The sequence below is a fragment of the Crinia signifera genome, chromosome 1 (genome assembly GCF_055691185.1).
Source record: "Crinia signifera chromosome 1, ASM5569118v1, whole genome shotgun sequence".
Classification (NCBI taxonomy): domain Eukaryota; kingdom Metazoa; phylum Chordata; class Amphibia; order Anura; family Myobatrachidae; genus Crinia; species Crinia signifera.
This window is the reverse complement of record NC_139217.1, coordinates 30,139,527-30,162,600: the sequence shown is the minus strand read 5'-3', so window position 1 is coordinate 30,162,600 and position 23,074 is coordinate 30,139,527. Positions and strand designations below refer to the sequence as shown.

General features: G+C 48.6%; 1 long non-coding RNA gene across 2 annotated transcripts in view; it reads left to right on the top strand.

Annotated features, from left to right (window-relative positions):
* Positions 1-23,074, top strand: part of LOC146025670 (uncharacterized) — a 54,172-nt gene that overhangs the window by 6,381 nt on the left and 24,717 nt on the right. The window contains exons 2-5 of one of the 2 annotated variants that reach the window (XR_014454261.1): positions 8,019-8,119; positions 13,017-13,180; positions 14,899-15,054; positions 19,924-21,241. This is a non-coding gene — a long non-coding RNA (uncharacterized LOC146025670). Of the gene's footprint in view, positions 1-8,018; positions 8,120-13,016; positions 13,181-14,898; positions 15,055-19,923; positions 21,242-23,074 lie in introns of those variants that run through there. The other variant, XR_014454262.1, reaches the window with a different exon arrangement.

Sequence of the window (23,074 nt, the reverse complement as noted above, 5' to 3'; positions counted from 1 at the left end):
TGTCCCTCCCGCAGCCGGCAGTGTCCCGCGGTGAGGGGGGGTTGTTGGGAGTCTCCCCTGTTGGCTGCTAAGCAGCGGGGAATAAACACTGTGCGCATGCGCACAGTGTCTATTCCCGCAGCCGGGGGGGGGGCTGGGGGCATGGCTAGAGGCTCACAGAGCCTCTGGGTCACGCCCCCATAGTGGCAAAATGGGGGCGTGGTCTCGCGGGAGAGTATAGGCCACGCCCCCGAAATGAACGCCCCCCCTGCGGCGCGCAACAACTGCGTCCCGCCTCTGTCTCCTCCAAAGTTGGGAGGTATGCAATAAGGGACAAATAAATGACTGTGCTATACTGTATTTTACATAATTCACCTTTTTCTGCCATAGCGACAGTACTGTAGGTGTACGGGCCCAGGGATATGACAGGGGAACTCCACTTGACATTTGCCGTCAGTTAATTGTACACATTAACATCAAGCGATGCAGATTTAAATGTCATAGCTCTGCCTTACCTGAGATTACAATGATCTTCTCCTCCGCCCAGTATGTGTAACTGCTAAGTGCTCGAGTTTTTCCTGCATTCAGTTAATGATTGCATTGTGTGTTTTTGCCATTCCAGCGGTCACCTAGAAAGTTTTTCGTACATACTGTACTGTATAAAATTGTTAAAACCAGCATGAAAATGATTAGCCTTCCCGAATGCCCAATTTTGTGAGTATATATTTGCGATGCTCATCTACTGAGCTAAAGTTATTTTACTATGGTATAAAAGCAGCATACACTACCCATTGCTCAGATCTCCTAGCGGCATTTATGATGGTATGAGCATCGTGCTAGATGCCGGCTTCTTAATCAGAATATATGGGGTCCATTTATTTCCTCCGCCAGAACGGTCCTAGATTTATCCATTTTAATTTGCTTTACCTGGCACTGCTTCAAGGCTTTTTGGATTTGCAGCTGATTCACATCTGCCGGCTGTGTCAGGTATTGCTTAGATTTGCATAAAGTGCATTCTGGTGAATAAGGCAATGCCTGTCGGGTGCTGGGTGATAGGATGAAGGCCTTTGTTTTATTGGCTGTGGCAAGTTCATGATTGCTGTTCTCGGCTTCTCACTCAAGTGCTTATGAAATAAATGTGAAAAATAAAGCACCAGCCAATCAGCTTCCGCCTTACATTTTACATGTTACATTTGACTCTAAAACCCATACCCGTTATTGCCAGCTGTTTATATAGCGCACACATATTCCACAGCACGTTACAGAGAATATTTGGCCATTTACATATTTCCCTGACCTAGTGGAGCTTGCAATCTATATTCCTGACCACATGTACGCTAGGGTGAATTTTCCTGGAAATAAACCTACCAGTATATGTTTGGAGTGTGGGAGGAAACCCAAGTCCTTAGACCAGTGGTAGCCAACCCTAGCCCTTGAGAGCTACCAATAGTTCACATTTTCCAGACAACCTAGCTGCTGCACAGCTGCACTCATTAATCACTGACACATTTTAAAAGATACAGAGATGGAGCTAATTAGCTCACTTGTGATTCTGTGAGGAGACCTGCAAAACATGCACTGTTGGTAGCTCTCGAGGACTAGGGTTGGCTACCCCAGCCTTAGAGGAAAGCAAGTACGGGGAGAATATACAAACTCGGCACAGTTAGGGCCATGGTGCGAATGGAACCCATGACCTCAGTGCTGTGAGGCAGTAATGCTAACCATTACACCGTCCGTACTGCCCCGTATATATAACACATGGTGGGGATAGAACCCATGACCTCAGCGCTGTGAGGTAGTAATGTAACCATTACACATCCGTACTTCCCCGTATATATAACACATGGTGGGGATAGAACCCATGACCTCAGCGCTGTGAGGCAGTAATGCTAACCATTACACCATCCGTACTGCCCCGTATATATAACACATGGTGGGGATAGAACCCATGACCTCAGTGCAGTGAGGCAGTAATGCTATAACCATTACACCGTCCGTACTGCCCCATATATATAACACATGGTGGGGATAGAACCCATGACCTCAGTGCTGTGAGGCAGTAATGTAACCATTACACCATCCGTACTGCCCCGTATATATAACACATGGTGGGAATAGAACCTATGGCCTCAGTGCTGTGAGGCAGTAATGCTAACCATTACACCATAAGTGCTGCCCCGTATATATAACACATGGTGGGAATAGAACCCATGACCTCAGTGATGTGAGGCAGTAATGCTAACCATTACACCATCCGTACTGCCCCGTATATATAACACATGGTGGGAATAGAACCCATGGCCTCAGTGCTGTGAGGCAGTAATGCTAACCATTACACCATAAGTGCTGCCCCGTATATATAACACATGGTGGGAATAGAACCCATGACCTCAGTGATGTGAGGCAGTAATGCTAACCATTACACCGTCCGTACTGCCTGGAAACTCTGTTTTTGTATGCTTATTTAAAGTGATTTGGATGTACTGTATATTGCATAGCGATATTTACACATCCTATTTCATGCTTTCAAGAAATAGATAGATAGAGACAAAGTTGTGATTAGAATACAAATGACCATTAAGTAGCCATTTATATTAAATGTCAATAATGAATGCATTGCATAAAACTAACACAGAATAATAATAATAATAATGGAATAATGCGTATGATAATCTCTTATATATTTAGCCAGATCTGTCACTCAAGGCAGTGTAGAGAACGGTGGGCGGGGTTACACAGGTGATTGACAGGCCCGTCCACCGTTATCCACACTGCAAAACCTGCGACCTAACGTTCTACACAGCCCTGAGTCCTACACAACACTACTCCCACACTATCCGCCCCCTCCTCGCCCACCACTCCCCATGTCCGCCCAAGTTCCTGCCCACACTCACGCACAAGGGCCGTCCCCCCACAACCGGGTGATTGACAGACTGCCTTACACACATACACAGATCCGGCCCCCCGCACAGTGTTACCACCCCAGCCACCGCCACTTCCCCTGCCCAGTACCTGAGCAGCCGGAAATCCAGCGGGACCTCCCGGAGACTAGCCGGAGTACATCCTCTTCATGCCCTGAGAGCAGGGAGCACCGCGCCTGATCATAATGCAGACCATCTGACTGCATACCTCCCAACTCTCTATTTGCTGAAGAGTGACACCCGCGGGAGCGCCCGAAAAGGGGCGTGGCTTATGCAAATTAGTCGTGACTTATGCAAATGAGGCCACGCACCTTTTACGTTCAGTTTGCCTCTGATTTGGCACTCCCCACTGCCACCCCCCCCCCCCCCCCCCTACAGTGGAACACTGCTGGACACTGGAGGGACGTTCCCATAACGTTCCCACGGGTATGCGCCTTCCAAGTAACACACACACACACATACACTACAATACATATCATACATACATACACACACACCTACCTACCTACATACATACAACACTGTGCAATACCTACACATACAGCTGTGTGTATATCCACCACCAGCTACCACAGTCCCTCATCAATCCACCAACAGCACCCCCACCACCTTCCCCTGTCCCCAGCAGACGCAGACCCTTAATCCACCATCAGCATCCATAGCCGCTAGCCCCCTTCCCCCCCCCCCCCCCAACTCCCGGCAGTGTCCCCATCCCCTCCTTAATCCCCCAACAGCATCCCCGGAAGCACACTCCCGAGCCTTCACTTCTTCCCTCCTGCCCCACCCCCACCACGGCTAGTGTCCCTAGCACCTCATCCTCTGCAGCAATCACCATACTGCCACACAGCCCCATAAACAGCACCCGTCCCGCACTGCCCGCTACAGCCACAGTCCGCCCCTGCTGCCTGCTGACACTCACCCCCTGGAAGCGGTAGAGAACACCCACATCCCTGCCTGCCAGTGCAGTGAGCCTGCGCTACACAGCCCGCCTCTCCTCCCTGCTGCCACAACCAGACCAAGCGCCACCCCGCACTGCCTGCAGGAAACAAAAGGCAACACCATCCTGTATTGCCCGCCGCCGCAAACACAGGACCTGCTGCCTCTACAGAGCGGCATTACAAGCCTACAGAAGGTAGGAAAACCTCTGCGGGACTCCAGCTCTGTAAAGGACGGTAAATATTGCACACTGTGTATGCTGACACACTCTTGCACACTGCACCTTCCAAGTGACACAGGTGCAGTGAACACTCACCCCTACCACACCCACAGTACCACTGTACACTGAGCCACCTCGCATACCACACTCCCACAACCGCGCTACTAATGCACCCACACCACCCCCAAAACACCTGCAGCACAGCCAACCCTACCACACCCGCAGGTCCACTTTACAGTGAGCCACCTCGCATACCACACTCCCCCAACCGCGCTACTAATGCACCCACCCACACCACCACCACACCCAAACCTCCTAACACCCCAGGACCCCTGCAACCAGCCGCCACAACACTGCACCTGCCCATCCCCCAACCACATTACACACCCACCCATCCATTCCTCCCACGCCGCCACCGTCCCCACACCAATAAGCACCCTCCCCCACCCACAGCACACGCCTGCACTACACTCACACCCCCCATCCAACTGCCTGCATCCTTTTTTCCGTTCCGCAGTACCCCTGCAACCAGCCGCCTCAATACAAGATGGCCATTCCCCTCCTACATTACACATGCACCCATCCGTCCCCCCAGCCACACAAACCACCACCACCCCCACACTTCACACACCCAAGCAACTGCCCATAACGCAACCAGTCCACCCCCCCACCTAACCAACATACACCACCCACACCTTACGTGGTACTCTAACACCAACAGAATCCCCCCACCTGACACTTTCCCACCCACAAACACCCTCACTACACATGGTACACCCTCCCTCACCCACCCACAGCAATAACCCCCCCTGCCACTCCACCACCAATGGTACAGCGGACTTTACCACAGCACACCAAAAACCCCTCAACCCGCAGTATCCATGCACCCACCCATGCCAACACTCGCCCATCACCCACCCGCACTACCCGCGCACCCATCCCTCTCCCAAAAGCACTACCCTTGCTGCTACATCCGCAGCTCCATCGCATATGCACCTTACAAACACGGTGCACCACCGCACCTGACCAACCCACATGGCTCACCTCCCAACATACACTTCACCACACACAGTATCCCCACACCCACCACTTCACAACACACACCAACCGCTAACACTTTTCAACACCCCTAGCACCCTTGCACCCATCCCTCCACCACACCTCCACATCCCCTGCATCGCATACTCTCCCAGCTACAGCTCACCTACACCTGCCCATCCCACACACACAGCATCTTACTAAAGTTGCAATAAAAAACACATCCTTCGTAATGATAAATAAATTATATTTAACGCAATAAAAATATTCACAGTTTAAGAGGGCGCAGCCCCTTACGATGGTGTGAAGAGCACCCGTAGGGCGCGATGAATCACCTAGTAACACATACTTGGCTAGTTTGCAGTTATGTACGTCACTGTTATCTGTTGTGAGTATTGTTTTTTTCTCTTGAAATGAAGAAGAGAAAATCCTCATTCACTGCCAATACTAGGAAACAGCAGTACGTAGCAAAGTGGTGTGATAATATCCATGTAGGGCAGTAGACCATCTGGCACTCTAGACCATTAAAGACCACTACAGCATGGCGCATGGGGCGTAGCCAGAACTTTGTGGGACATGGCAACATTTATAAGGAGACCCATCCCAAATGATTCTACAGAATCCACAGTTGCTCATTTATGCTCCATAGTAGTGTCCTGGTTTATTTTATGTCCCCACAGAATAGCCATAGTTCATGTAATGCCACATAGTAGTGCCCTCATTCATGTTATGCCCTGTAGTAGTGCCCTAGCTCATGTAATACCAAATATTAGTGCCCTAGCACATGTCATGCCACATACTCGTGCCCTAGCTCATATCATGCCACATAGTAGTACCGTAGCTCATGTTATTCTACATAGTAGTGCCCTAGTTCATGTCATGACACATAGTAGTGCCCTAGCTCATGTCATGCCACATACTCGTGCTCTAGCTCATATCATGCCACATAGTAGTACCGTAGCTCATGTTATTCTACATCATGGGTCCTCAAACTGCGGCCCTCCAGATGTTGTGAAACTACAAATCCCAGCATGCCTGGCCACAGTTTTAACACTCCCTTATAGCAAAACTGTGGCAAGGCATGCTGGGATTTGTAGTTTCACAACATCTGGAGGGCCGCAGTTTGAGGACCCATGTTCTACATAGTAGTGCCCTAGTTCATGTCATGCCACATAGTAGTGCCCTAGCTTATGCCATGCCACATAGTAGTGCCCTGGCTCATGCAATGCCACATAGTAGTACCTTAGCTCATATCATGCCACATAGTAGTGCCATATCTCATGCCATGCCACACAGTAGTGCTATAGCTCATTTCATGCCACATAGTAGTGCCTTAGTTAATGCAACACCCCATAGTAGTGCCCTAGCTCATGTTATATCCCATAAAAGTGCACTAGTTCATTTTATGCCATATAGTAATGCCCTAGCTCATGTTATGCCCCATACTTGTGTCCTAGCTCATGTTATGTTCTGTGGTAGTGCCCTAACTCATGGTATGCCAGAGAGTAGTGCCATATCTCATTTTATGCCCCATAAGAGTGTCCAAATAAATGTGCATCACAATAGTCTCTTAGTTATTTTTATGCTACATTATAGTTGGGATGGGCAGGTTCGGATCTCCCCCCCTCAAACCTCATGAACCAAGGCGAGATCCAAGCCTGGCTCAAGGTTTGCCACCAGACTGCCAGATCAATGCAAAATGCCATCATCCCACTGTTGGATTCTCACTAGTTTTGGATCCTATATACGTCCCTGCCAATTGGGGCCATCTTCACTCCAGCAGAGGAGAGTGTGGGATATAGACCTCTGTCTGTCTGTGGGTGGTAGCATCGGGTGGGTCCATGCTGTGTCTGCTGTCTTACTCCAGGGGTGCCCTGTCTGCCGTATAATTGGGTGCAACCTGTCTGCCCTGTAACTGGGTGATGCCACTGTCAGCTATACAATTGGGTGCTGCCACCAGCGGCGTAACTATAGCACCGCAGACCCCACCACCGCGGGGGGGCGCTGTGCATGTAGGGGCGCCGGGGGCTGCGGTGCTATAGTTAACCCCCCCAATCCCCCGCAGACTTACCTATCGCGCTGGTCCCGGCGGCTCCGTTCTTCCGCTGAGGACCACCAGAAAATGGCCGCCCCCATATAGCACACTGTTCTCTGAAACTGTCTGCTGTATGGGGGCGGCCATTTTCTGGGGGTCCTCAGCAGAAGAACGTAGCCGCCGGGACCAGCGCGATAGGTAAGACTGTGGGGGATTGAGGGGGGGTTTGCATGGGCGGCGGCGGCGGGGCAGGGGGGGTAGGGGTGCTTAGCGGGGCGGGGGGACGCCCAAAACGTAGCTACGCCACTGGCTGCCACTGTCTGCCCTATAACTGGGTGCTGCCTGTCTGCCCTGTAGCTGGGTGCTGCCACTGTCTGCCTTATAACTGGGTGCTGCCACTGTCTGCCTTATAACTGGGTGCTGCCACTGTCTGCCAAATAATTTTTGTGCTTCCACTGTCTGCCAAATAATTTGGTGCTGCCACTGTCTGTCAAATAATTTGTTGCTGCCACTGTCTACCCTATAACTTGGTGCTGCCACTGTCTACCCTATAACTTGGTGCTGTCACTGTCTGTCCTACAATTAGCTACTGCCAATGTCTGCAATGTAACTGAAATGAAATGAAAAAGCCCATTGCCATGCCTGGGCAGAAGACCTCTCCGGTCTGGAATTATTTCTATCCAAGTCTGGTCAACAACTGTCTTGCCACATGTAGCCTGTGTAACAGCGTAATAAGTAGGGGTAAGGACACTGACCACCTAGGAAGTTCCTCCCTTATACAGATAGAGCCATCCTCATATAGCCCTTTAACAGGATTAAGTGAGCCCGGGCTGTCAGACGTAATCCTCTGCTAATCCCCCACTGTATTGTTCTATGTATTGTATTGCAGCTGAGAACAATAGAGGATAATAAACCTTGGTGAGCCATGGCTCTCCAGAGAAGTCTAGTTGAAGAAGACTCAGTCTGTATGTCACCTTTAACACATTCATAGTAAGTAATTTTCAAGTTTCTGAACTGGCGTAAGCAGTCCAGTGACACCTTATTTTTTTTTCTTTTCTTTTGTATTCAAGTGCCTACAATACACACCACCAACTCCCGACTTGTCAGTTTCCATCTCAGTCAGGATCAGGAGTAGTCCTGCAGGTCATGTCTTAGGTATAACTGACTCCTCCCCCATTCGGAATTCCTCCAGTGAATCCTTAAGTGCTACGAATACTGCTGCTGCTGCTGGGAGTCAATCGTCATCCCAGATGGGGAGTCTGACTCGGGATTGAATATCCCCTTAAAGTGTCCCTACACCCCTACATTATATTGTTATGGTTTATGCTAATTGTCTGCCCCTTGGTAGTGACTTAGTTTATTTTAAGAACCATAGCAGTGTCCTGTTTTATTTTACACCACAGATGGCCACCAGTTTATGTCATTCATTTTAGGGGTGCCAGTACATATGTCATGCGGTGCCCCCAGTTCACATTATGCCACCTAGTGCTTAGTAGGCAATTCAGGGAACTTGTTAGACAACTTTAAGTCCTAGGTTCAGTTGATTTACGCTCCAGAGGCGGCACAAATAACAACCGTCACTTTTGTTTTGAGCTGTGGTACAGAGGGAACCCTAGATGGGTATTCAGTATTGTGTATTGGTTTTGGGAAAACCACACCCAAGTGTATTATGTTTTGGTTTGGTTAAATATTGATGAAAAAAATCAATAATCATTGTAAATGATACGATTTATGCAAACCAAAAACCTGAAACTTGAGTGTAATATCCAAATTCTGAACTGCGGAAAGTTCCGAACCAAGTCTCCCCAGATCCACAACGTTCGGGTGGATTTGGATTTCTGGAGAACCAAACCAAATATTTCTAGCATAAAGATGTAGCGCCGCTCATCCAGCGCTGGGGCTCGCCAGACCACCCCCACTGGCGAGCGGACGCACACACACAAGCGTCCCAATTTCCTGTCGGCAGGGGACGGGAACCCTGCCCGTCTCCGCTTCAGGGATATGGGTAGAGTTAGGGGGGGTGAGGAGTGGCGATGGGGGACGGCAACGAGGCGGCGGGGACCTTAGAAACATAGAAACATAGAATTTGACGGCAGATAAGAACCACTTGGCCCATCTAGTCTGCCCCTTTTTTAAACATGTTACCTCAAACCATATTTGATCCTTATTTTTTTGTAAGGATATCAATATGCCTATCCCAAACATGTTTAAATTGTACTACTGTATTTGCGTCTACCACCTCTGTTGGGAGGCTATTCCACTTATCTACTACTCTTTCTGTGAAAAAATTCGGTACTCTTTACCTAGAACGGCGCCCGCGATTGGTTTACCTGTGAAGGTATCCGCGTCCCCTCGCTGCGCTCGCCACGCTTCGGGCTCGCCACACTATTCTATTCTCAACTCCACGCCGACGTGGATAGTGGGGGTATGAAAAGGTCGGAGGACGCGTACCGCCGCCCCTCGCGGGCTCGCTGCGCTCGCCACGCTTCGGGTTGACGTTGATCGTGGGGTGGCGTTAACAATTGTGGGGGCCATTTCAGACTTTAGGGTGACTATTTGGGCTCTGTGGCCCATTTAACATTGTTTCCTATGGAAAAATCGCGGGCATTGAGGCATTGAACACTAAAATCGCGTCCAATCTGACTTTTAACATTGATCCCTATGGGAAATCGCGGCCATCGCGGGCATCGCATCGCACCCGTTTTTTAGTGCATACGATGGTCGCGATGGTCGCGATGGGCGCCGATCTAGGTAAAGAGTACCAAAAATTCTTCCTCACATTTCCCCTGAATCTTCCTCCCTCTAGTGTCAGTGCATGTCCTCGTGTTCTGCTGATCCTCTTCCTGCGAAGAATGTCTCCCACCTGTACCTTGTTAAAGCCCTTGATATATTTGAAAGTTTCTATCATGTCCCCCCTTTCCCTTCTCTGCTCTAAAGTATACATATTAAGATCTTTTAGTCTTTCCTGGTACGTTTTGTGATGTAGGCCATGCACCATTTTAGTTGCTCTTCTTTGTACAGTCTCTAATGTATTTATATCCTTCTGGAGATATGGCCTTCAGAACTGAACACAATACTCTAGACGAGGTTGCACCAATGACCTATACAGTGGCATTATTACTTCTTTCTTTCTACTGCTGATACCTCTCTCTATGCAACCAAGAATCTGACTTGCCTTCTTCATTGCTTTGTTACATTGCCTACCTGCCTTTAAGTCCCCTGAAATCAGTGGCGGAGATACCGTAAGGCAGCCCCCGCCGCTGCTTGGGGGAGCGGGGGCTGCGTGGGCGCCTTGTGCCAGACAAGTGAGTGTGTCACGGCACTCTCAGAGCCGAAAGCAGGCATCCTGCGCAAGCTCTCTCCTCTGCTGCTGCCTGCAGCAGCCAATACGTCCTGTCCTGTACTACTCTGCCTCTGACTGTCTGTCTGTGTGAGGGTGCTCAGTGACCCGGTCACTGAGCGTCCCCACACAGACAGCCACAGAGGCAGCTCCCTCTTACTCCATGCCCACTATTCCTCCTGACTGCGCCAAAGAGCAGCGTCACTCACTCAGCATTGGCTGAGCTCCCTGCTCCCCTTAGCCGGAGCCCGCTCACCTTGGCCCGCCCCCCTCTAGCTGCAGCGCATCCCTGCGTCCATCCTCTCACCCTCCTGGCCGGCTTCCAGAAGTCCCGCGATTCGCGGACATTTAGGGGGCGTGGCCTAATGCCGTGAAGTCCCCACCCCCATAAGAAGTCCCTGGCTGACCTGTGCTCCCACCGAGGCTGCTGTCTGGTATAATGAAGTATTATAGGTATAGGTATTATAGTATTTTAGGCCCCCACTCTCATGTTCTGGTGCTGCCCCCTCCCCCTCTCTCTGACGCTGTCTCCTCCCTCTCTCTCTGACGCTGTCTCCCCCCCCTCTCTGATGCTGTCTCCTCCCCCCTCTCTCTGACGCTGTCTCCTCCCCCTCTCTCTGACGCTGTCTCCTCCCCCTCTCTCTGACGCTGTCTCCTTCCCCCTTCTCTGACACTGTCTCCTTCCCCCTCTCCCTGACGCTGTCTCCTTCCCCCTCTCCCTGACGCTGTCTCCTCCCCCCTCTCTCTGACGCTGTCTCCTCCCCCCTCTCTCTGACGCTGTCTCCTCCCCCTCTCTCTGACGCTGTCTCCTTCCCCCTTCTCTCACGGTGTCTCCTTCCCCCTTCTCTGACGCTGTCTCCTTCCCCCTTCTCTGACGCCGTCTCCTTCCCCCTCTCTCTGACGCTGTCTCCTTCCCCCTCTCTCTGACGCTGTCTCCTTCCCCCTCTCCCTGACGCTGTCTCCTCCCCCCTCTCTCTGACGCTGTCTCCTCCCCCCTCTCTCTGACGCTGTCTCCTCCCCCCTCTCTCTGACGCTGTCTCCTCCCCCTCTCTCTGACGCTGTCTCCTTCCCCCTCTCTCTGACGCTGTCTCCTTCCCCCTCTCTCTGACACTGTCTCCTTCCCCCTTCTCTGACGCTGTCTCCTTCCCCCTTCTCTGACGCTGTCTCCTTCCCCCTTCTCTGACGCTGTCTCCTTCCCCCTCTCTCTGACGCTGTCTCCTTCCCCCTCTCTCTGACGCCGTCTCCTCCCCCCCCTCTCTGACGCCGTCTCCTTCCCCCTTCTCTGACGCTGTCTCCTCCCCCTCTCTCTGACGCTGTCTCCTTCCCCCTCTCTCTGACGCTGTCTCCTTCCCCCTCTCTCTGACACTGTCTCCTTCCCCCTTCTCTGACGCTGTCTCCTTCCCCCTTCTCTGACGCTGTCTCCTTCCCCCTTCTCTGACGCTGTCTCCTTCCCCCTCTCTCTGACGCTGTCTCCTCCCCCTCTCTCTGACGCCGTCTCCTTCCCCCTCTCTCTGACGCCGTCTCCTCCCCCCCCTCTCTGACGCCGTCTCCTTCCCCCTTCTCTGACGCCGTCTCCTCCCCCTCTCTCTGACGCCGTCTCCTTCCCCCTTCTCTGACGCTGTCTCCTTCCCCCTTCTCTGACGCCGTCTCCTTCCCCCTTCTCTGACGCCGTCTCCTTCCCCCTTCTCTGACACTGTCTCCTTCCCCCTCTCTCTGACGCTGTCTCCTTCCCCCTCTCTCTGACGCTGTCTCCTCCCCCTCTCTCTGACGCTGTCTCCTTCCCCTCTCTCTGACGCTGTCTCCTTCCTCCTCTCTCTGACGCTGTCTCCTTCCCCCCCTCTCTGACACTGTCTCCTCCCCCTCTCTCTGATGCTGTCTCCTCCCCCTCTCTCTCTGACGCTGTCTCCTCCCCTCTCTCTGGAGCTGTCTCCTACCCCTCTCTCTCTGATGCTGTCTCCTCCTCCTTTTTTGTTTAACATATAAAACCAGTCACTGAGAACATTTTATAAACAATTATTTTATAAAAAATTACTCAGACCTAAAGCCTCGTTAAGACCTTGTGGCCGCAAGGTGCCAGTTTTAGACATAACATGGCCACGCTTAAATATAAAATCATAGATCATGTGCCCCCAGCGTTAGAGGGGAAAACAGAGCAAAAAAGTTGCTACAGTTAAGAGTCCCATTGGATATATCATTTAGACACCTTGTGGCCGCGAGGTCTTAACGAGTCTTTAGGTCTGAGTAATTTTTTATAAAATAATTGTTTATAAAATGTTCTCAGAGACTGGTTTTATATGTTAAACAAATCATAACTCTGAACCATTCTCCACATAGGATCATACTGTGTCCCTCAAGGTGCTATCCATGATTATTAAGATATACAAGTAATGTCAGCGTTAAGTGTAATAAGTTTGTCTTTTTTCAAAACATTTTTTTACCTATATTATAATCACTGTAAATGGAGCATGTACGCTCCTCTTCTTTAAAGCACTGTACACACGTTTTTTGCAATTTTTAATTCACATGTTATGTGTGCACTCTTGTTAGATGCTGCCGAGGAGATGCCGGGAGAAGAGTCTCTGTATCCCTGACAACGCAGCCACCTCCTGCACGATACAGTCGCCGGGTTATGACGTCATCGGCGCTGGACGGAGATGGAGGCGGGCAGCATGGATGGCCGGACGGATGGACGGCTTCCCCGGCATCGATTGGTGAGTATCCTTATATCTGTAATGTCTTCACTATTGTGTGCCATCTAATGAAGGGGACTAGCTCCCCGAAACGTTATTAAATGCACCCAGTTTCACCTTGATCCGCCGCCTGTATTAAGTCTCAGAGTGCTGCCCCCCACGCCATAATGTGCAATGGGTATTACGTTGTGGCGTAATGTGTATTTGGCATAACTGTGTTATGGACATTACAGTATGTGGCATAATGTGTAAGGGTCAGTATGGTGTGTGGTATAATGTATTTATGGTACTTGTTTCCTAGAACGGCCACAATCGTGAGTGATCGTGGCTCTTAATTAAGGGACACGATCCTCACGATGTGGCCGATTTTTTACAATTTTTTCACTTTGATTGACAGAAATCGGGTCAATCGGTCGGTCGCGACCAATTAAAATCGGCCGCGATGCGACCGACCGATTGACCCGATTTTTCCATAGACTTCAATGTTAAAAAATCTTTTAACATTGAAATCGGTCGGTCTTGTGCCATTATAATGGCACAAGATGAGATGGACTTGATTAAGTCCATCTCACATAGGGAAAAATGATAAAAAAGGTGAAATGGGCCAATATGACCCATTTCACATTTTTTATGTGCCCGCCATGACCCCACGATAGACGTGAACCCGAAGCGTGGCGAGCGCAGCGAGCCCGCGAGGGGCGGCGGTGCGCGTCCTCCGACCTTTTCATTCCCCTACTATCCACTAGGGCGTGGAGTGAGAATATAATAGTGTGGCGAGCGCAGCGAGCCACCGAGCCCGAAGCGTGGCGAGCGCAGCGAGCCCCGCGAGGGGACGCGTATACCTGTGAAGTTAGACGCGTCCCCTCGCGGGGCTCGCTGCGCTCGCCACGCTTCGGGCTCGGTGGCTCGCTGCGCTCGCCACACTATTATATTCTCACTCCACGCCCTAGTGGATAGTAGGGGAATGAAAAGGTCGGAGGACGCGCACCGCCGCCCCTCGCGGGCTCGCTGCGCTCGCCACGCTTCGGGTTCACGTCTATCGTGGGGTCTAGCACACTTATTAACATTTGGGGGGGCAATTTAAACAAATCTGGTGTAAAAAAAAAAAAAATCGGGTGAAAAATCGGCAGATCGGATCGGTCGCATCGTATGCGACCAAATCGCATGCGATGCGATCGATCCAATTTTTTATCTTACGACCACAACGATCTAAATCGTTGTGGCCGTTCTAGGAAACAAGTACCGTATTTATTTATAGTTTCTTATATAGCGCAGCATATTCCGTTGCGTTTCACAATTGGAAACAACAGTGATTAAAAAAACTGGGTAGATACAAACCGATATGGAGGGAGGAGGGCCCTGCTCGCAAGCGTACAGTGTATGGCATATTGTCTAATTCATAAATTCTTTGTGTTTTTCTTTAATTTGGGGGGTGGGGGGGGGGGGCATATTTTTACTGTTCGCATTGGTAACCTAATTGCTAAGAAACGGTTTTTCTTTTAACAAAAATGGGAGGGGGGGCGCCAGAATTTATTTTGGCAGGGGGGAGCAAAATTTCTAGTTACGCCACTGCCTGAAATAGTGACACCTAGATCCCTCTCTTCCTCAGTAGTTTCCATTATAGTGCCATTTATACTATATTGAGTCTTTGGATTTCTGAGACCCAAGTGCATGATTTTGCATTTTTTGGCATTAAACTGTAGTTGCCATTCTCTTGACCATTTCTCTAATCTGCCTAGATCCTCAATCAGCTCACACCAAGTGGTCCTTTGAAGCCAACAAAACGGGGTGCTAGTGCGTCTCGTGCGCGCGCGCATCCACTTCCAGTGGCTGGCGGGTGGCGAATCTTCCACCAGCCCCTGCCTGAATGAGCCCTGCTCCATCTGTACAAACAGGTATGTTGTGCACCGTACGGTTAGTTCGGTCTGTTCCCTGTACAGTTACACTACACGAAAAGATTGTTAGGCTGAACTGTTATTATGCATTAATTCTATAAGACTAGCCCAGGTGTTAGTATTAATGGGTATTAAATCTAAAGTATTATAATCACAACATACCCATACGGTAGCTGGATACAGGCCGCGCTGAAGTGCTAGACTTCTCCTTTCCGCACAACATGGGGAGTAGCGGACAAGGCGGCTGTCTGACACATTCTCTTACTTCTGTTAATTGAATCTACAACTCATTTCACATAGATCACGATCTCCTTAGCTCGCAATGATTTTCTGTCTTTGTACCCTCACCTATATAGACAATGCCATTCTGTTCACTTACTATCAAATTACTGCAACAATTGTCTTTTGTACTTACTTCAGGAGAATATTAAAAGGCAACTCCTTAAACTTCTCCGAAACAGATGATAATAACCACGCTGATCTCCCTATATCAAACAGTGTGATGGATAATTAATGGCCGCAATAATATTCATGCAATTATGGGAGTGGTAATAGCTAACGAGAGATAAACAGGTTCGGATCTCAGAGAACAGAGGGTATGGGTAAAAACCGGACCAGGACAAGACCGCCGGACCGGACATAAAATTCTCTAGTCCCGAGCTTGTAGTGTCCGGTCCAGGGGGTGTCCTGTCCGGGGGTGTCCTGTCTGGGGGGGGGGCTGCCTGTGACACCTGTCAACAGGGAGAGGAGGAGGGGGAGAATAAAGCCTCCCTGTATGGTCCGGGCAAGTAGCAAAAACCGGACGTCCGGACCACACGGGAAGGCTGTAATCTCCCCTCCCCCATGTCCTTGATGATAGCTATCACAGGGAACCCCCCCGGACAAGAAACCCCCCCGGACGGGACACCCCCCGGACCGGACACTACAAGCTCCGGACTGCAGATTTTGATGTCCGGTCCGGTGGTCCGGGGTTTAGTCCGGGTCCGGTTTTTACATAGTCCCGAGAACAGAGTCCAATCGGACTCCGGGAACTGAAGGAATCTGGGTGGAGGTTTTTCCACATGGCACAGATTCTAAAGTAGAGGGGGACAGAAAAGGAGTGCTCTAGCATCAGCCTGTGCAGATTTCTTTCCCCCTTCCCCCTTCTCCCTTGATTAAAACAGATTCTAAAGTCAAGGCAAAACATATTATCCCACCACCTGAGTTTGCTGGTTTCGGAATTCAGGCACCAATTTCAAAGTCTCATTAATGGGCTGACGGCGGTTGGCTTTCAGCCTTATGGCTCCTACCCGTAGGCTGCTGTTGAGCAAACCTGGTATGACAGGCACTAAAAGAGCGCTGTGTATGCTGCAGTGCCCAGTCCATCATCATCATTACAGACACCACCTTGGGGCATTTATCATTGGGGTGCAATCTCCGGACTGCTATCACAGTAAATACACCGTTACTTGGCTATACCTGGCATGTCTGCCCATACTGTAATCAATCTGCACATTAACCCAATGCTATATCAAACCTGCACTGTATCCAGCCAACATTGTATCCGACCCGTTCTGTAACCCACACAATATCCGAACCACCCAGTATCCAGTCCACCCTGTAGCCAACTTGTACAGTATCCAACCCACACTGTATCCAATCTGTTCTGTAAACTGCCCTGTATCTATCCTGCTCTTTAACTCACGCTGTATCCAGCGCACACTACTGTATATCCAATCTGTACTGTAACCTGCACTGTATCCCTTCCACCGAGTATACATCCCACATTGCACCTAATGCTGTATCCAACTTATACTGTATCCAGCCCACACTGTCTGACCTGCACTTTAACCCATGCAGCAGTATATCCAACCTGAACTGTATCCAGCCCATACTATATCTGACCTGTACTATAAACCCACATTGTATCCGACACCCCCCAGTTTCCAGCCAACACCGTATCCATCATTTGCTTTACCCCCGCTGTATCCAACCTGCACTGTATCCAACATTTACTGTAATCGGCACTGTAGCTGACACGCCCTATATAAAACCTGCATTGTATCCGACCCACGCTGTATCATACCCACTCTGTATACAACATGTACTGTAATCGGCACTGTATCTGACACGCCCTGTATCAAACCTGCATTGTATCCGACCCACGCTGTATCATACCCAGACTGTATACAACATGTACTGTAATCGGCACTGTAGCTGACACGCCCTATATAAAACCTGCATTGTATCTGACCCACGCTGTATCATACCCACACTGTATACAACATGTACTGTAATCGGCACTGTATCTGACACGCCCTGTATCAAACCTGCATTGTATCTGACCCACGCTGTATCATACCCACACTGTATACAACATGTACTGTAATCGGCACTGTATCTGACATGCACGTTTTATGATTGGGGGAATTTTAAGGAACTTCTCAACAAAAACGCTGATTGGGGTTTTAACTGGGCACAGATTGCCAGTCATTAGTAGCCCCCAGGAGGGCAGTATAGATCGGACACTACTGTGACTATGCATGTACTGAGGGCATGTGCACCTGTGTAGAGGCATCCAGGTCTGCCGGTGCTATTTTACACATAGTTTAGGGATTTTGTGAGTAATGATATTCTGTCACGGCTGGTGTGTTGGAAAGTCCTGACCGCTTTTTGCCCTCTGCGTCGCAAAATCTATTCCCCCAGAGATATCAGTGTATGGGACCCAAAGATTTCTGTTGCCGGCCCTGGAATAAGGTGCCTTTTAAATAAACATTTGATTACATTTTCTGAACAAGCAGAATGATACATAGGGGTATAGTTACAAAGATGGGAGTTCTGACGGATTCAGTATTGAATCCCGGCGGTCGGGATCCTGGCGTTCAGAATCCCGACCCCGGAATCCCGACAGCCGAAATGCCGACAAGGGGGGGACATGGATCACCCCCCCCTTGCGGGCTCGCTACGCTCGCCACGCAGCGGGCCTGGTGCCTCGCTACGCTCCGCACACTAATTTATTCTCCCTCCAGGGGTGTCGTGGACACCCCAGGAGGGAGAATGTGTCGGCATTTCGGCGGTCGGGATTCCGGCGTCGGGATTCTGAACGCCGGGATCCCGACCGCCGGGATTTTAACTGCATCCCGTTCTGACATATGGCCACTGTAAGAATACATTATTTTAACATGTACTCTAAATCATTACCTGCTATTTATTTCCTATTACTCCTACTCTACTTGTGAGAACTCATTTATAAAGTCTAAAAAGTGTAAGAGAAAGTCTAAAACTCCCCCAAAAAAGTAAAGACGGAATTCAAACCAAGCTGTGTAATACATTATTTATCCTTAGCAAAATTACAAGTTGCTAATGAACTTAATGATTGGCATATGAAGGAATCTCAGAGAACTTGGATATTCGGAACAAAAGATATTCTCCGAGTGATAGTTTTACGGATACAATGGAACTGGTATGTGCACAAAGACAAGAAAGGGAAAGACTCTTGACAGACTAATCCTTTTTAAAATTCAAAATGTAAAATTAATTATATTTTGTCCTACGGCAATGAGCGCCTACAAAGCGAAGTCATGGAAAGGTCTTAGAGATTACGGTTAAGCGTTTGAGTTGAAAGAATCTCACAGGACGGTGAGAGCAGAATTAGGTGTAATCTTACACAGTTGTTTTAGAAGGGGTATGGGGTGAAGTTTGAAACATTCAAGACTTTGGAGTCAATTTATTGACTGGTGTTTAACGTCTGTCTTAGTTACTAAAGTCAAAACAGTCAACATACCATCATGACGTAGGTGAGGGAATAGGAGAGAACGCGGTTTGTTATGTTGTTATTAATAAAATACAGCATTAGGGTTTTTTTTTCCTTCCATATATCCATATACTGTATATATGCTCCTGAGACTTCATTTAGTGCTTAATCTTAGTTGATGATTTTACATCAGCATCAGTGATGTAACGATGCAACTGCAGCCATAACATCGGTGGGGCAAGATGGCGCCACAGGGATGCAGGGTCACTGTAAATTCCATGCTATCTGCCCACCCACAAGGAATCTACTGAATATGTCCATCTAAATATGGGCACTACCTTGGAGGAGACAGATGCTAGAGGACCTTATGTCGGGGAGCACATATAGCACAAGTCGGAAGTTCCAGATTCAAGGAGCACTGGTGTGCTGTTAGCAACAAACATGTTACCCCTGGCAACGAGCATGAAACCCCCGGCAAAGGGCAAGAAACTCATTCCAATGAGCAAGTAGCACCTGGCAATGAGCATGCAACCCCCGGTAACAAGCATGTATCCCCCCAGTAACAAGCAATAAACCCATGGCAGTGAGCATGCAACCCCAGTCAATGAGCAGGAAACCACTGGCAACAAGCAAGAAATCCCAGGAAACGAGCATGTTACCCCTGGCAACACGCAAGTAACCCCTGGAAATGAGTAGGAAACCCAGGGTTGCCAACTCTCCTGGATAGGTGAAAAACCCTCCCGGATTCTGGGGGACCCCCGCTCCACCCCCTGATCGCGGCTTCCTCCCCCGACAGTGGCCTTCAAATACCACAATCCGCAGGTCTCTGAGAAGGGGGAGGGGCTAAAATTTCATAATCATGTCATTTTAACCCCGCCCCCTCCATGTAGATCTACAAACTAGAAAATTACGCAACCCTGAGGAAACCCCTGACATTTTGTATTTATATGAGTTTTTTACAATTGTTTACTTTTTTTTAACTTTTTTTATTTTACATCCACATGGACTAGGATTGCATGGCGAGTGAAGCAATCCAAGCAAAGGGGAAGTGGTACACTATCTGGGCATCCACAATATAAATGTCGACACACCCCAAATACTACTAAACTCATGTTGACATTTTCACTTTTTTCCAGGTTGACTTTCTGCATGTTGACCTAGACCAGGACCGGCTCCACCATTAGGCAGCTTTGAGCAATTGCCAATGGGCTCCATAATTTGGGGAGTGCCCATGAGTCACAAAATTAAGGGAGGACTCGGAGAGAGGCATCATTGTTGAACTTAATGCAAATGGCAGGTTTTGTCCTACTAAGACGCCACCTCCACACGTTCACCTGATGGTCTGGAAAGTCGGTATTGGTGTGTGCGGTGCTGGGAGCAGGAAGCTGAAGTTTTGCCCACAGAGTCAAAAAACCTTGCCCTGGCCTAGGCACTGTTGACCTTGTCATTGTCAACCAAATTAACCAAACCCCATCTCCTGTATAACCAGCTGTGCAGCCAATGCTTTTCTAATACCCCGTTCTCACTGCAGGCAAATTCCCTCGTCTATCATGTCGACCCGGTAATTTGCCTTATAAAACAGGTTTTTCTGCAGTGTGAACGGGTCGCATACCCGGATCTCATACACGGGTAAAACCCTTCTATTTACCCGTGTTTGAGATCCAGGTATGCAGACACGGGTTGACCCGTTCACACTGCAGAAAAACCCGTGATAAAAGGCAAATTACCGGGTAGAACTTCTTCACCCGGGAATTTGTCTTGTAGTGATAACGGGGGTCCGTCCCTGCAGTCCCCGGCATTTTAATGCCAGGGAAAAGCTGTGTATTTCTCAATGGCAGTGAGAACACGGTATTAGCTGCAACATCGTTGGTGGTTTTCTGGTGGTTTTCTGCCACTGAAGTTAAAGGGGCAATCAAATTAAACAAAATCATGATCCCGCTGTTCGTTCTTGATATCATTTATATTATTGCAAATTTACACTGAGCACTTCTTCATTGCAACCTTCCTATCATATAAAATCATATGCCAATGAAACACAAAAAATAAAACAAAAACATGAGCAGAAAAAAAACCATTTTCCACATGAATAAAAGTCCTCAGAGTAGAGAGTGGAAATATTTTGATGCCTGCTAAATCAAAAATGAAAGCGCTTATTTGCATATCGTTATGAGAAACCCTGACAAGACGGCATGGAGGACTGGAGCAGGGATACTTTGGGGCTCGGCCTAGTCAACGTTTTCTTCAGTAAGCCAAAGACCGGATTTCATCATGAGTCATCTCCATCGTAAACCACCGTATGTCATTTTCCACTTACCCCGATGTGACATGTAGATAAACAAACCCTTCAAATGTCACGGATTGGAACTGTCCATGATTTCCTTTTTGTATGTCTGGTATTTATAGCGAATCTTTGCCAATAATTAAACAACAGAAGAAGAGGAAGAGGAGGGGGGAGGGGGGATTATTATGTGGACTGTGGCTATGTTAACAGTCATTAGGTCAATAATGAAAAAGTTGACACAGGAAAGAGGTCTACGTGCACTAGTTCAACACAGACAAACGGTCGACACAAGCAATGGGTCGACACGGAAATGGTGTACATGGGTAAAGGTGAACATGCATTTTTTTTTTTTTTTTGTGATCTATGTCGACATCTGCCAATATGGACGACCAATTAGTGTAATACGTACTTCGCCCACTGTACCAGTCTCAGTTGTAGTAAAGTATGTACGAGTTATCTGAAAATAAAGAAAGCTTGAAAACCTCATCGTTCTTTTTATGCATCGACCACAGCGAGGCGCCATGTCCAAGGCAGGTACGTATTACACTATTTGGTGGTCCATTTGACAGATGGTCGACATATTGCTTGTGTCAACCTTTTGTCACTATCAACCTAGTGCATGTCGGCCTACTGATCATGCTGACATTTTGCCTGTCGACCAATAGTTTACATTTTGACTGTCGACCTAGAAAGAGTCGACCTAACAACCAGTATCAGGAAGAGGGGGCGTAATTAGGATATTTACAGAACTGGGGAAAATCAATTTTTTGGTCCTCTCTCACATTTTGAAATTACACCTGTTCTACCTTAACATTTTCTCTCCGTTGGGGTGTGGAGGCTGGGGGGGGGGGGGGGGGGGGGACATATGTACAGGTACACAGTGCTCCCTTTAATTAACTCCCTAATGGATTGTAAGGTTGCAGCAGGACCCTCCTACCTCCAAGTCTGTCTGTTGTTACCCAGTTTGTTCTATCACTGTCTACTATTGTAAAGCGCAACGGAATCTGCTGCGCTATATAAGACACTGGAACGGAATCTGCTGCGCTATATAAGACACTGTAACGGAATCTGCTGCGCTATATAAGACACTGTAACGGAATCTGCTGCGTTATATAATACACTGTAACGGAATCTGCTGCGCTATATAAGACACTGGAACGGAATCTGCTGCGCTATATAAGACACTGTAACAGAATCTGCTGCGTTATATAATACACTGTAACGGAATCTGCTGCGCTATATAAGACACTGTAACGGAATCTGCTGCGTTATATAATACACTGTAACGGAATCTGCTGCGCTATATAAGACACTGTAACGGAATCTGCTGCGCTATATAAGACACTGTAACAGAATCTGCTGCGCTATATAAGACACTGTAACAGAATCTGCTGCGCTATATAAGACACTGTAACGGAATCTGCTGCGCTATATAAGACACTGGAACGGAATCTGCTGCGCTATATAAGACACTGTAACGGAATCTGCTGCGTTATATAATACACTGTAACGGAATCTGCTGCGCTATATAAGACACTGTAACGGAATCTGCTGCGTTATATAATACACTGTAACGGAATCTGCTGCGCTATATAAGACACTGTAACGGAATCTGCTGCGCTATATAAGACACTGTAACAGAATCTGCTGCGCTATATAAGTCACTGTAACAGAATCTGCTGCGCTATATAAGACACTGTAACGGAATCTGCTGTGCTATATAAGAAACTGTAACGGAATCTGCTGCGCTATATAAGACACTGTAACAGAATCTGCTGCGCTATATAAGTCACTGCAACAGAATCTGCTGCGCTATATAAGAAACTGTAACGGAATCTGCTGCGCTATATAAGACACTGTAACAGAATCTGCTGCGCTATATAAGACACTGTAACAGAATCTGCTGCGCTATATAAGACACTGTAACGGAATCTGCTGCGCTATATAAGACACTGGAACGGAATCTGCTGCGCTATATAAGACACTGTAACGGAATCTGCTGCGTT